Consider the following 14,591-nt stretch of genomic DNA (forward strand, 5'->3'; position numbering starts at 1 on the left):
CAGAAAAAGGCGAAAGCTGCATAATCTTGTATTATGGCAGCGAGAAGTAACTTTAATAATCAATAATAATAGCTGTAATCAATCATTTTATGTGTACAGTGAAAAGGGTCGCTAGTAGTGAGAAACACGTAGAGAATATCCACGCTGACCCTGCAGCTTCTTCTTCTTTCCGCTATATACTTTTTTCTTTTGTGGTTTTATGATCTGCATCTTTACTGTTTTGTTTCACTCTCAGTATTTCTTCAACTGTCTTTCTGTAGCAGCAGGCAGCTGTGTCCAGTGAAATTGCTTGGATGAAGCCACTGTACACAGTCAGAGACCAGCTGGGGAACATAGTGGGGCAGATATTTCCCTCAGGAGTTGGTGGAGACAAAAACAGAGCTAAAAGAGAGTGCGTATTGGCACCTAGATAGCTCAGTTGGTAGAGTGGGTACCCATATATAGAGGTTTACTCCTCGACGCAGCGGGCCCAAGTTCAACTCCGACCTGCGGCCCTTTGCTGCATGTCACCCCTCTCTCTCCCCTTTCATATCTTCAGCTGTCCTGTCAATTAAAGGCCTAAAATGCCCAAAAAATAATCTTAAAAAAAAAAGAAAAAAAAAAAAAAGAAAAGAGAGTGAGTATATGACATAAGCTTCTCATGTGAACTGCAGACAATGTCTGAGGATTCAGGGGACATTGCCAAAGTTTCCCTTTCACACATGTAGCTCATAACAGGAGATTGTCCGTGCCAGACGCGTTTTCACCTACTGGAAATACTTTAACGTTTAATACGTTTGGTTCAGTTGAAGGCTGGCGCCTGTGTAGAGCATGCAGGAGGCAGGACATGACGCGGATTACACCGTGGTCACAGAGCCGATTCCTAATTTGGTCATAAACAACTGAGTCCTTGAATTTGTCTGACAAATTCGATGACGGCCCTTGCGACAGAAGTTGCCGAATCTCTGTCTTTCTGATTAAACATTTTCCTTGGCATCTTTGTGTTAATCTCCCTACTTCTTCTTCACTCTTGGATGTTTTCATTCTTCTGGACAATGAGAAGCTCTATTCACAAATGGGCACAGTCCAACATTACTCAGACTTTGTACCTGGCAGCTGGCAGGATAAAGTCTGGTCAAAGTCCGGTCCGAATTATTCAGTAATTTAATACTTTAGTAACTTACTTATTTAATTTAATGCTAATGTTGCTAGGTGTGTATGCTGAATGAATAGGCAACTGGATGCTAGCAAACTGTTTTTTTACACAAATATATAAATAAAGTTTGCTAAGATTCTCCACCAAAACTTAAGGTGGTAATACTCCGGAGTGTATTGAATTGAGCATTGTGGATTTTATTGCTCATAAATTCAACTTTTAATTTGTGAAAAGAAAGAGTGGTATTTATTCTTTCAAAAGTATTGTGGTCTCACATTAAAGGCAACTTGGGCTGAAATCTCTTGAGCCACCCTGCTTTACATTCTGTTACACTGTGAGCATGTTACTGCCACTCCCATTGGGAGCATGATGAATCAGGGAGACTCTACACACTCCTCTCTCCCTCAACAGGCCGAGGCAAAAGGCCGTCCACTAAGAGCCAGCGTCTGTCCGAGGTTTCTGCCCATTAAGGGGAAGTTTTTCCTCGCCACTGTCGCACCAAAATGCTTGCTCTTGGGAGGAATTGTTGGGTCTCTGTAAATTTTAGAGTTTGGTCTAGACCTAGTCTATCTGTAAAGTGTCCTGAGATAACTTGTTATGATTTGGAACTATACATGAAATGAAATTACATTTGTACATTAAATGTTATCTGCTGCCAAGGTGTGCAATTGTTTCAACACCTAACACAGGTGATGCTTTGAGCGGACTGCTCTTCATTTCTTTGGATTTTAATCTGCACCTGCTTTTGGAATCCTTGTATGTGTGTTTCCAGTCTTATCTGAGGACATTCACTGATTAAGCAGCTAAAAGGTTTGCTGCCAAGGACACATCAGCAGGACATTTGGCTACTTAAGAACACACAATGACCTTCCAAATGCTACTTCATGTGCACTCTCACATCATCTGCATATTCTGTTTTCTCACAGGCTCCCTATCAGTGCTAGTCCCTCTGTATCGTTTTCCACGCCGAGAACAATTTGCCCACTAATTTCATGACCTCATGCTAGATTACATTACAGCTCAGTGTGTTTCTGTGTGCTGGAGCTGAATGGCTGACTAGCTGAACCAGTATGACTGGGCACTCTGCATATCGGGGGGAAGAGTGTGGTGAGTTTCATCTCCAGGGAGAGCGCTCCTTGGGTGGCTGCAGGGACAAATCTAGCGGCTAATTGGTGTTGTCAGCATTTTAAACACAATTAATAAGTTCCTTCTCTTCTTCCCCCTGACCTAATTGCAGGTGATAATTATGGTTTGGGACCTAATTTACACAAATAATTAACAAATGTATGCTGACAAATAGGCCGACTTGATTCTTTGCAAATCCCTGCACCATTGTATTGTTAATTGGGCCCAATGTAAGCAGATACTCTAACGTGTTTCCCCCCCTCCTCGCAGCTCCTCGCTGAATACAATCCTAATCTTCTGAATAAACAACCTCAACTTCGGGAGGTGTGTCCCTCCCAAAGCCCAGATTGAGTTTCACATTGTAGTCTAGTTAGGTGAAGTTAACGCAAAAAACAATTGATGAACAGTTTGTTTATTGGAGCCTTTACGACAAACGACCCTACACTGACCTACGTTTGAATAGAAACAGACTCACTTTACAAAAGTCAAAGGATGTTAAGTAAATGAGAGTGGATTTAATTCATTTTACCATCAAAATCTAAATTTTTTCCAAACAATAACTCAGTTTCCCTGGCCAATGCCTGAGGGTTTGACTAATACCTGGAACAATCATTCCCATCCCATAAGATTCTTATGCAATGCAAACATTATTCCCTGCTCCAGGAAATAGGAAGGACCTTAGATACGACTTGCTACCCTTAGCAACGGGAGATATTTATAATCCACTCAGCTCGTAGAACCATTCAGCTCAGCTCCGAGCCATGAGGCTAACGCTATGCTAGCAAGATCCAAAGTCAATAACATTGTGTACAGTTGGCAATTAGTCAAAATAATTTGACACTATATTTAACAAGACAAGCTAGCTATCAGCCATGTCATTGTCCCCAAAAGAACATAAAGATTTTCACGAACAATGTTAGGCTACTGTCGGTCGAAGCCTTAGCTAAGTAGCAAGCTAAACTGCAAATTGGAGGAGACATGATCACTGATACAAAGTAAGTAAACCCTTACTTATTGTATTAGATTTGCCATAAAGCTGATACCAATGCCAGTAACATTAAGCCTAACCTAAAGAGTTATTGCTCCTACCATTTTTCAAACAATACTCTGACTCAATGTAGGCTATGTAGGTTATCGTATTTTTTTCATGTAGGCTAGGTTAGCCATGGGCGTCATACACTTTCGTTTTATAACCTATAATTAAAACCCACAGGTATAGCTATTTTATTTTTTTTTTACACAGAATACAATCAAACAACAAACAAAAAAACAATTGATTCTGCTCCAGCGATTTGCACTTATGGGCACTTGATGCTCCAGTCACCTCTCTCCCAGACTGACAGAGGCAGTAAGCCCGCAGACTGCTCTCGCATCGATGGCCTGTCACCGACAACGTTGTTGAGATCTCTACTTTAGAGCAAAATTGAAACATTTCATTTTCTGCATTCTGCTGAATTGTTCTGCAACAATTTGTGCCTTTTCTGCATCAAATTATGGTGCAAATGTCTTTATTTATGTAAAGGAAAATATAATTGGTTTTTGGTGTGGGTTGCACTGGCCAGTTTTGATTACTGTAAATTACACCTATGACACAATCTAAAATTAAAAACACCACTGCAAATATTTTGACTAGAATCTCATGTCAAGCACTTTATTCTTACTGAAGTTTCTTTACTTATATCAAAATCTTTTTCCCACTAGTGTCAAATAATGTTTCGTAGCAGCTGACCCCATTGGCAGATTTATTGTTTGATACTTGCAAACGTCTGTACAGTAGATTACAGAATGTTCTTGTTTCGTAGAAAGGGATTGTGTATTTCACGTCTGCAGCACAAACCCCAGTTTGCCCTGAGACACTTCTGGACTCTTCAACACCATCCTGAGATAATCACATAAAACATCCTCTTAGTACTTCTGACAGTGCACAACAATGTGACATCTCGGACCATGCTATGTTTCCGCAGAGCAGATTCCCAAGTCCTGATAAAGGCATGCATCATGATGGTGATGGCTATTTGTAAGGGGTTTCCCACCCTGCCGCACAAAGGGGGCTTAGCAGAGAGGCAGCGCGATCTCAGGCATTGTCTCTGGGCCAGGACCACCCGTTCCCCCTCGCTCTCCCACTGTCAGTCAAACAATACAATGCTACAACTCCTGCTTTGCCCCCAACCCCCATCCTATTTACTCAGCCAGCCCCTCCCCTGCTCCCACCACCCACACTTTGGACACAGGGAGTGGTGACATGGTGTTTTTTTAGTGGTGAATGTGGACTATTAGTCAACAGCTGGGCCACGATTCATTCAGAGGGTGAGTCAAGTCAAGTCGAGACACGGTGGCTTTGCACAAGCATGCTGCAGGAGAGGGCAAAGGACATGGATATAGAACAACAGAAGCAGCAAAAGCTTTGGGACTTCAGCTCTCGCCTTCTCTCTCGCTGTGTGTATCAAATTTCAAAATTAAAATTTCAGTTTTCCCCTAATATTTCCCCTGTATTTATCCCCTGTATTTAAGTCGTTTTTGATATGATATTAGTCACAAAGTCCTCTTGTATCTTTCTTGAAAAGCCTGTAAACGCTGCCTGGACATTTGTTTTTCAACTCATCTTCTAAAAGGAAAAATCCCAAGATTAAACTGTCCCGGGGCTGCAGCATTGTTAACAGCTGCCTAACTTTACCCAGACACCATCTGAAGCAAGTGCATTTAATAGTGATACAGCGAACAGTGTTCCATAGTGCAGTTGGTAGTGTGGAGGAGTGTATGAGAGCAGTAGTGAGATCCAGCTCTCTGGCTCCAAGGAGGATGCTTTTGTGGGTGAAGATAAAACATGCTGATGCAAGCCTCCACCTCACAGAGCATTTCCTAAATGTCAGTGAGGCAATGCGTCTTTAGTACAACCAGTGCATAATGTAGTGTCTAAAAACACACAGTTTAAACTAGATGCTGGCCAATCACGGAAGGCTTGTATCATGTGGACGTGCTGACAGTTGTCATTACTTTGAATTCCTCATGGGGGAGACGCACTATGGCTTTAACCGGACTTTGCCCCATAATTATAAAAAAAAGGAAATTATGTGTGTAGTTAAAATGCAGAACATTTTCTTTTGTAAGTAAGTATGTAAGTGGCTATGCTTTCATATGTTTCATCCTGTTTTTCTATTTAGCAATTTGTTATGAATGTCTAAAACCCTTCTCCATCAAATCTGAGTCCTAATGTATAATGTACACTTTTGAATATTACATTAACATTTAATAATAATAATAATAATAATAATAATAATAATAATAATAATAATAATAATAATAATAATAAAACCAAACTGTCACAGTCATCTGGGGCTGAATCTGTGGATTTGAATCAATCAATATGAAATCAGTATTCAGAAACAGCAGCTGGTTATTGAGGGCTTGAATGCTAAAGCATGGCCTTGTGGGTCCCTGGGGGCTTCATCTGAGTTTTTGGGCCCTGGTCTCGTCCAATCAGACACGTGGCTGACTTTGTTGACTGATGTCTCTGTGCAGGCCCAGGCATGAGCTGGCGTGAATAGCGCCTGGGGCTATGTTGACCGGTAGTCAGGCAGGAGTCAATATGGCTCGGGGCTAAAGCATCTGGGCAGACAGCTACAGCTCGGCAGCCAAACATTACATGGGAGGAATTAAGCTGATGCTCTTTTTCAGAGCAACTTAATAATGAGTGACACAGAGCTAACAACCCATAGATTATTTACTGGACATGCAGCAAAAGAGTCCAAGTGCACAGTCCAAACACCAAGCCATAAATGATCATGGATGACAGATAAGTGCCACAACAGGAAACAGGAGCTGTGGTAGAAAGATTTGCATGAAGCTGACATTAATTTTGTGTGACTGGAATTGGCTTCACATACTCAATGAACTCAACAAGGGAATAATTGTCCTGACGGTGACCTGGTAAGCAGAACTACCATGTGTAACCACGCTCAGTCGCACTTCTGGGACTGGCTGGTTCAAGCGACCCCTCGATTCTGCGTAGTGTGTAGAATGATGAGCGGGAGACTCTTTCATCTTTTACACTGCCATGGGCCTGTTTATTATCTGAATAGAAACAGAGTATGTACTGGTCAGTCATACAGTTGGCTCAAAGTAGCTCACACACAGCACACTACACTGTTAGAAAAGTCCATAGAAATAAGGGCTAATATACTGTGTTAACACGAAATAATTTTCTGCAATGATTTTTCACAGGTGTATTTCCGTATTTAGATTTTTTGGATTAACAGAAATTTCCGTTAAAGGTACAGAGGATATACTGTAAATCTATAGAAATGTCCCCTTTTTTAGAAAAGGTCCATAAACTTAACAGAAAAGGTACTGGTCATTTTCTGCCAGGACATTATCCATTTTTCTACGGACTTTTTTCATACAGTGTACAAAAGAATTATTTTAGCACAGAGGCTAGCTAGAAAGTGCATCATTATTAACATTTCCATAAATCACAGTGCACATATGTCCACACAATGAATAATAATACACAATATTTGTATGTTCAAAAAACATGTTATGTTTCTCATACTCCCCGTTGCTGCAGCTCCTCTGTCTCAAACACTCTGTCTGAGCTCTTGACCCGCCTTCCTTAAAATCCCAGTCTGCTCTCATTGGTCAGCTGGCCCACTCTGTTGTGATTGGTCAACTAATTTCAAACAAGCCGCTGGGCGGGCTCTGCTTGCTCAGGCAGCACCTATGGGCAGCACATATGAAAAACTGGGCTGGCATTCTCAATCAGTGACATCACTAATGGAGGAATGTCAAACAGGAATGTGGGCGAGGCGTTTCAGGCAGTTGGGAAAAAGTGCTGTCTGTGGGAGAGAAAGCTCCATTTAGAGTGAAATATGTTTTTTGTACTTTTTGCATCTATTACATACACCCAAAACTATATAACACACTAAAATAGGGGCTCTTTAAAAACAACCAGTGGTATTTAACTACTACCTCTAAAGAGAGGGCCCCCTTGAGCCAATAGATGTACACACATTAATATCAAATTATAGCAATGTCAAATGGAATGACATAATAAATAAACCCTGTTACACATGGATAGAAGTATTTATTTGTCATATATTCTGCTTGACAAGGCTGAACAAAGTTTTGTCATATGTATATGTCTATATGTATATGTGTATATGTCGTATTTTGTTATTTAACAGCGAGCAGCGGGAGGAGGTCGTGACGAAGATGTCTGTGTCTCGGCAGGGAGTTTGTGCTGCAACCTGTTTTAAAACACTAGAGTTGGATGTGACCCCTCTTGGTAGGTGAATAGGGAAACTTCACATTCTCAGTCCATCATAAACATATCCCTAACCTGACAGGAGATGAGCTTGTAAAATAGCAAATTGGTTGCATGTGTCTCCATCAGTGTTGGTCAAGTTACTTCCATAATGTAATACATTATAGATTACTAGTTACTGTCATTTGAGAGTAATACAAACATAACAATATTACTGTCTCTGAATTGTAATGCTTTACACTAGGGGAGACGGGGATAGTTGTAACATGGGTCAGTTATAACACATCCAATTGCTCCAATCAGGAACGAGTTTGGAATCACCTGATTCACTCTGCACATGCTCTGTTTAGTCCTTACAACACAGCAACCCCCTGTGACAGACACTGCACATTTTAGAATGTAAAAACTCATATTTAGTTAGGAGTTTAGTATTTTTTTAACCTGAATTTATTTTTGGGATAGCAATGCCAGCTTTGTAGTTAAATTCAACAAACTTAAATCATTTTTATTGTGTGTCCTTATGGATATTTTCCATACAGGTTGTAAGTGCTAATGTTTTAGCTGTTAGCTGTACATTAAACTAGTTCATGGCAACAATAGTCTGGGGTAGTTGTAACAATAGTCTGGGTTAGTTGTAACAATAGTCTGGGGTAGTTGTAACAATAGTCTGGGGTAGTTGTAACAATAGTCTGGGTTAGTTGTAACAGTAGTCTGGGTTAGTTGTAACAATAGTCTGGGTTAGAAAATGTTACAACCTACCCCAAGCAAAATCTTGGTTGCATGGTGGCTCAGTGGTTAGCACTTCTGCCTCACAGCAAGTTAGCACTGCAGAGTTGGATCCCTGGTCCAGGGCAGGGCCTTTTCTGTGTGGAGTTTGCGTGTTCTCCCCGTGTTTGCGTGGGTTTCCTCTGGGTGCTCCGGTTTCCTCCCACCATAAAGACATGCATGCTGGGTAACTAGGGCTACAGTTGGAATTTAGCCGTCTGGCTAACACTGGCACATTTCCAGAAGTGTTAAGTAATGTGCATTGTCCTAATCAAATAAATAAATCTTATTTATATTTTTTCTTTAAATTTCGGTCTTGGAAAAGAAAGACAGACTGAGGCGTGCCTCTCAACACATACACACACAAATATTATGTTAAAAAGTTGAGTACAAGTTTCTATATCAAGTTTTTGTCATAATCCTAATTCCATGATGTTCCATTTCACCCCAGAGTATGGTACAACTAACCCGGACTATGTACATTTTCCTCCTTGTGTTTAAGAGTAAAGCATTCATTTTCTGTTTGGGATGCAGAGATAACAGCTCCACTATTTATTAGCAGACACATGGAATCAGTTGGTATCACATTTTGAACCCACTGGCTTAAAAGAGCTCCAAATGTCAAAAATGTTACAACTATCCCTGGTCTCCCCTACCTTTGAGTTACTTTCACCAAAATAACTGCAGAAGTATGACTTGGCAGGTGTGCATTTCACCATGGGAGTCTCATCTAAAGTTTCATCTTTATCCAATTTAAATATCATACTTTATTTATTTATAAGATTTTGTTTTATTAATCTGAATTTTTCTCTCCCTAGTGTTTTGCTGTGTTGGTGAATTTAAAAATAAATGAAACACCACTTAATTTCGGGTTAAAATGCGTTGGGTATAATATTACCAAAATGTTATAAGTAATGCTTTACTGCAATTGTGTTGCTTTTGTAACGTGTTATAACGTTACTCCCAACACTGGTCTCCATCACAGTTGCACTGAGGGCCTGAACTAAACAACACATTTATGTATTGTAACCACAACTACAAAAGTATAGTAGAGAAGAAAATTGAGGAACTGTTCAGTAGTGCATGCATTTTTAACATGAGACCTTTCGAGGAATAACTCACTTGGGCAAAAGAAGATGTAATGAAAGGGTGAATTAAAAAGTTCAATGTGCCCCGAGTTGAACTGATGTCCTCGTTATAATTCAACAGTATATTTGGGGGTCAGACATGGAGCCGATGCGGCTGCTCCTCACTTACACCCTGGGAGTTTGGTGTGGTGGAATGCTAATGACGGTGCATCTCTGGCCGATGTGCTGGAGGGAGTGAGGAAGTCAGGAGACCACCCAGGTCTCCTCGCTGTCTCCCTCTGAAACACTAAGCGCTGTAATTAAATGGGAGTGACATGTGAAAAACACTCTCTGTGCAAATATGGATAAAGTTCCAGACAGACTCTTGTGAATGCGTGCCACGCAGCTTGCATTTCTGAAACACCACATCTTACTTTCCTTTAATCATCACCTGACATTACATAGAAAAAATACAGGGTAAAGGATGTATGAGTGACAGAATTCTGTCTACTTGGGACCAGCGGTGGAAGAAGTATTCAGATCTGTTACTTAAGTAAAAGTACTAATACCACATTGTACAAATACTCGGTTATAAGAAAAAGTCCTGCATTGAAAATGTTACTTAAGTTAAAGTATGTACTGTAAGTATGATCAGGAAAATTACTCAAAGCCGAAAAACCCTCCCATTGTAGAAAGTGTAAAGGATCCAACCAGTTGTGTGTTTAATGTTCTAATAATCTCAGCTGGACTTGTAGCCGTTTTATTGTTGGCTAGTTTACTTTAGAATCAAATATCAGATTTTATAAACTACATGTGTTTTGTGTGCAGGAATCTTAATGTGTAAAGTAACTAGTAACTAAAGCTGTAACAGATGAATGTAGTGGAGTAAAAAGTACAATATTTCTCTCTGAAATGTAGCGGAGTAGAAGTAGAAAGTGACATGAAAAGAAAAGACTCAAGTAAAGTACAAGTACCTCAACATTTGGACTTAAGTACAGTACTTGAGTAAATGTACTTAGTTACATTCCACCAGTGGTTGGGACTAAGTCATTAGTTATCCTTTTATTTCTATTGTTTTGAGGTTAGTCCTGTTATAGTTGCTGAGTTGTTAATTATTTGTGTTTTAGACATCCCGCTCACACGTCCTACTCTACTTGATGAGAGAGGCGTAATAAGAGACTTAATAAGATGTATTCCTTTCAGATAAACCCTGTCTAACTCTCTCTCTCTCTCTCTTGGGAAAGATCCTGCACATTCACAGGAATGTTGTCAGGCCCTACCAGTGATCTAATGAGTCACCATGCTCCACCTTGTTTAATCGGTATGTCAAAACCGCAAATGCAATGATTTGCAGATAGAATCAGAAAGGTTTGCACAAAATAAGTATAGAGTTTTATTTCTTTTTTTCTCATTTGCTTTGTATTTTCGGATTCATAATGCAGAAGAGAAACATACACAAATGTTTCTGATAATGCCTCCTCAGTGTGCAGGTTCAATTCTCATCACAGTTCAACCTCTTTTATCAGGTCGGTGGGATCAGGTGACAACAGTTGAAACCAGAGTAGAGTTAGGTCAGAAACTAGTCTCGCTTTGCCAGACCTTCCTCCACAGCGCTGCGGAGGAAGGTCTAGCTAGTCCACACAGCATTCTGGAATGGGAGAAATACGTGCTCTGGTTTATTGGCATTTCTTTAATCCAATCACAATCATCTTGGGCGGTGCTAAGTGCCGGACGGAGCCACGGTGCCTCTGCTAAATAGCCTCAGGAAGGAACTTGTTTTGGTGGAACATGTGTACGTTCAAAAGTAGTTTTAGTCATGCAACAGAAAACTCAGATTGGACAGATAGTCTAGCTAGCTGTCTGGATTTACCCTGCAGAGATCTGAGGAGCAGTTAACCATAGTCCTCACAAATCCACCAGAGGTTAGAACGCCAACACAGAGACAGAGGAAGGGGACGGACATCCGGCGGAATTTCCTGAACATTCCCGGAAGTGAAACATCGTCGCTATAGACTAGGTCAGAAAAAAACGTATCAAGGAAAAATGTACTTGTGTGGTGTGGCGAAAAGGCACGTTGGACAGGAAATAAAAAAAACAACATGCAACTAAATGCAACTGAGCAAACAGCAGGCACAATATTGGAGCATGACACATCTACTATCAAACACTTCACTGTCATCACTGTCACATGTTATTATCCAGATAATGTGAGACTGTCCCCCCAAAATATTTATTTTCAGGTGATTTTAAGTAGTTTTGGAAAATGCAGAAAAAGGATGTCCTCCTGTCGAAAGAGGGGTAAAACGCTTCCATTAGGACAATGACAAATGAGGTAATCAGTTGTTTAATTTGGAGGACTTGATGTCCAAATCCTTATTAAATCTTTTCAGTACAGTGAGCTGTGACAAATATTCGAGTCGTTTTGTAGTTTTTTAACGCTTTCTTGCAACTGAGGGTCATTCACTTCTTGTTAAACGCTACATTTCCTGAGTTCAAAGTTGACCTACTTTTTCATTGACCACTAAATAACTTCAGGTGCATTCGGTTTGATTCCAAGATTATAGAAATTCAATATTTAAAAAGATATTAAAAAAACATGATTAGTGCAAGTTTGGCTCACTTTAATACTATCCCTTTGCATTCCTAAGAAATCATCTTGTTTGCGATGATATTGAAAGTTTTATTTTAGAATGAAACAAAAAGCTTGCACCTCATGAACAACTCTGCTGTGCAGTTTCCGTCCATCTGTCTGTCTGTCTTCCTCCCTCTCCCTTCCATGAAACCTTATATCTGTGTTTAGTTGATCAGATAAACATCTGTATGTGCAGCAGCAGAGATCCCACAGCCCGCTGTGAGAAGCTCCACTGTTTTTGGGTTAGAGAAAATACAATCGAAAACAAACACGGCGTTCAGAAGTATAGGCAATGCCGGGGTGGCCAGGCGACAGGGCTGCACATTCCTTTTGATTTGAGCTAATATTCTGGGAGATTCTGTGCTTAATGTAATTACTGGGGAAATGGCGGTCTCCCATGTGCAGAAGGGAGTTGGTGTCTGAATGCAGGGATGGACTCTGATACTCCAAATTCACTTGGTTACTGTGGGAGTAGTGCTAAATGCATTTCCCAGAATTCCAAGGATCAAGTTTGACATGGACCAAAATTTTCCATGGTAAGCCATTTTTTTTTGGGCTGCAGGTCAGAGTTGAACCCGGGCCCGCTGTGTCGAGGAGTAAACCTCTGTATATGGGTGCCCACTGTACCAACTGAGCTGTCTGGGCGCATTTGTTATATTCATGGTTTCCCTTTAATTTGTCACCTGTAATCTGTTGCTCTGTGACATGCAGTGTTGGGAAGGATACTTTCAAAACGTATTCCGTTACAGAATACAGAATACATGCCCAAAAATGTAATTTGTAACGTATTCCGTTACGTTACTCAATCTGAGTAACGTATTCTGAATACTTGGATTACTTCCACATTGAAGTGTAGGAATGCGGCCATCACATACAGCTTACTAAACAGGCCTATTCTGGTGTGTTCTTCTGTTCAAGCTGGCTGAATATGTACCTAAACAAGCAGATAGATTGTTGTATTTATAGTCCCGAACTGCATACTACAAAAATATAGCTAATTTTAGCTAACGTTAGCTAACATGTCAAATGGGGTAGTGAGTCTTTCAACTGCTCTGGGGCTAGTAAATCAGCATGTAGGAGAATGTAAAGTCGCACGTCAACTATAAAATAGCAAGGTGACCAGTAAAACTACAGCAGACGACTACCCTTGGCTAATTAAAAAAATAACTTACTTTAAGATGCTTCTTCAGGTTGGAGGTGGAGTCATTTGGACGCTGAAAGGAGGTTGGTTGCTGGCAAGCAGAGGTTGCACTGCACAGTTATATTTCGTTCTCCCTGTTCTTTCTTTAAAGGTCCCATGGCATGAAAATGTCACTTTATGAGGTTTTTTAACATTAATATGAGTTCCCCCAGCCTGCCTATGGTCCCCCAGTGGCTAGAAATGGCGACAGGTGTAAACTGAGCCCTGGGTATCCTGCTCTGCCTTTGAGAAAATGAAAGCTCAGATGGGCCAATCAGGAATCTTCTCCTTATGAGGTCATAAGGGGAAAGGTTACCTCCCCTTTCTCTGCTTTGCCCGCCCAGAGAATTTGGCCCGCCCATGAGAAAGAGACATCATGGCTTTCAAACGAGCAAAGTGGCAGTTGGTCAAGGCCACACCCCCACCCTCCACCTTGTTGTTTTGTATTCTGAATACGTAACGCCGGTACATGTATTCCGTTACTCCCCAACACTGGTGACATGTTTAGCCTAGCACAAAAACTGAAAGCTGGGGGAAGCTGCTAGCCTCGGCTTCAAACAGCTCCAAAACTGGTACTTGCACCATGTATCTTAACAGCTATCAAGATAGGTACCGGTCAATTTACCAGTCACCTCTTTCAAAACATTTCTTGTTCACATGTCTGAATCTTAAATTCTGAATTAAATAATTGCACTCTATAATGATTTTTTATTTTATATTTCCTTAAAAACGTGTTCCACAGAAATAAGCCTTGCAATTACTGCACAGAGAACAGATCTTAGTTACATTCTTCGCATTATGCAAAAGGCAACATTAGAGGCTGTTCTGGAACTGGAAGTTCTGAGATTAATTTAATCAGCCATCGTCCTTCACCAACACACACATCCTCCTCCCTGCTTAGCAGTTGTTCTGGATGAGAACAGCAGATAAAAGTGTTGCCATTAACTGGCAAGTTGCTTCTTTTTACTGCCACAAAGGTTTCATCTCTTGAGAGGTTATGGAGGACTCCGGTGCTGTACGAAGCTGTGATGGCCGAGTGGTTAAGGTGTTGGACTCGAAATCCAATGGGGTCTCCCCGCGTAGGTTCAAATCCTGCTCACAGCGAATTTATGAGGCCATGCCCCACATCTTCAAGGTTTACATAGAAACAACTCTCCAAATTACCTTGTATAAAAAAATAACTTAGCGTCAGTGTTCTGAATGCCAAAATGACTGTCTGTGTGTTGGCCAACAGTCTCGCTTTGTCAGACATTTCTCCCCAGCCCTTCAGAGGAGGGTCTGTCTAGTCCACACAGCATTTCAGGATGGGAGAAAAACGTACTCTGGTTTATTGGCATTTCATTGAACCAATCACAATCACAGAGCCGCTGTGAAATAGTCTCAGGAAGGAACTTGTTTTGGTGGAACGTGTACGTTCAAAAGTAGTT

The 14,591-nt window shown here is 40.8% G+C and overlaps 1 non-coding gene across 1 annotated transcript; it reads left to right on the top strand.

Moving 5' to 3' along the window:
- The first annotated feature begins 14,186 nt into the window (after window positions 1-14,186).
- trnas-cga lies at window positions 14,187-14,268 on the top strand. The gene has a single exon. It is a non-coding gene; the product is annotated as a tRNA-Ser (tRNA).
- Window positions 14,269-14,591: the final 323 nt, after the last annotated feature.

This window comes from Sander lucioperca, chromosome 9, assembly GCF_008315115.2.
Source record: "Sander lucioperca isolate FBNREF2018 chromosome 9, SLUC_FBN_1.2, whole genome shotgun sequence".
Classification (NCBI taxonomy): Eukaryota; Metazoa; Chordata; class Actinopteri; order Perciformes; family Percidae; genus Sander; species Sander lucioperca.